The following is a 1,624-nucleotide window of genomic DNA, read 5'->3' as shown; positions in this document are numbered from 1 at the left end:
ATCATGGCCCTATTTGTAATAGCATGAAATTGAAAACAGCCTAGGTGTGCAACAGTGGAAGATTAGAAAATACTCTATGGTATATCTAATACTTTGCAACCAGTAAAGTAATATTTGTTTACATGGAAAATGTTCACCATTTATTATTAAGTAAACATAGAAAGCTGAGAAGGAGACAGAGTATGGGGTAAGATGCCATTTTAGTAAGTTTAAAACTGTGTGTTTTTGTATGTGTGCATGCACAGATACATGAAAACTGCCAAAACATTAATAATGCTTGGATTAGACACCTCTGGGGCCTCACATCCCCTCCGCCGGCCATTTTACTTCAGTCATTGCTGTGGAAAGCAGCTACACAGGTGTAAACTGACAGCATATTGCCTCACCTGGGAGGAGGGCCTCTCAACCCTGTGGGTTGTCTGCAGAAACCCTCTCAGCCTTCTGATGTCTCTGCAAATTTGGAAGAACAAGGGAGTTCCTTATGGAGTGACTCTTGACTAAGAGAAGATAGGAGCCAGTGGATCGATGTTTCAAGTGATACGCCAATAAACCTTTAGACAGCTCTCTAACAAAAATAGCCCTGATCTGTGGCTTTCACCAGTTTCCACGGTGTAAACACTCCCACTGTGGTCAATTTCAAGCTACCAACCTGGTGTCACTGAGCACAAAGTTGGCACGACATATGCACAACAGGCCATGCCAAGCTGGGCAAGTAGGTTCCAACACACCATTGAATATATTCACCTCTTCCATCTCTCTCTTCTCTCTCTCTCTCTCTTTTAGAGACAGAATCTCACTCTGACACCCAGGCTGGAGTGCATGGCATGATCACAGCTCACGGCAGCCTCGACCTTCCATCTCTTCAATGGACAATCTGAAGCACATTCTACAGTGAGACTAAGCCTTAGTTATCCAGAGTGGTGAACGATTTGATAATACACTTTTGAATGGCCTTTCCCTCCTTCCCTGCTTCCCTTTCTCTAGTCCTCCACTCCCATTCCTGGAATCACTTCCCAAAAGACAATCTGCACATGAGCCCTTGTCCCAGGGTCTTTCTGGGAAAACCTAAGTAAGACTAAGAGAAGATAGGAGCCAGTGGATCGATGTTTCAAGTGATATGCCAATAAACCTTTAGACAGCTGTCTAACAAAAATAGCCCTGATCTGTGGCTTTCACCAATTTCCACGGTGTGAACACTCCCACTGTGGGTAAGACAGAGGTTGTTTTGGGATATAACAATTCTGGATAATTTAGATTTTTTTTTATATGTGCTTTCAAAATATTGTCCGTTTCTGGGCCGAGCACGGTGACTCACGCCTGTAATTCAGCACTTTGGGAGGCCGAGGCTGGCGGATCATGAGGTCAGGAGATTGAGACCATCCTGGCTAACACAGTGAAACCCTGTTTCTACTAAAAAAAAAAAAAAAAAAAAAAAAAAATTAGCCGGGCATGGTGGTGAACGCCTATAATCCCAGCTACTCGGGAGGCTGAGGCAGGAGAAGGGCGTGAACCTGGGAGGCGGAGCTTGCAGTGAGCAGAGATTGCGCAACTGCACTCCAGCCTGGGTGACACAGTGAGACTCCGTCTCAAAAAAAAAAAAAAAAAAAAAAAACAATTTTTTCCC

This window comes from Rhinopithecus bieti, unplaced genomic scaffold (assembly GCF_001698545.2).
Source record: "Rhinopithecus bieti isolate Rb0 unplaced genomic scaffold, ASM169854v2 scaffold_13014, whole genome shotgun sequence".
NCBI classification, from domain to species: domain Eukaryota; kingdom Metazoa; phylum Chordata; class Mammalia; order Primates; family Cercopithecidae; genus Rhinopithecus; species Rhinopithecus bieti.
Note: the sequence above shows the minus strand (reverse complement) of the source record.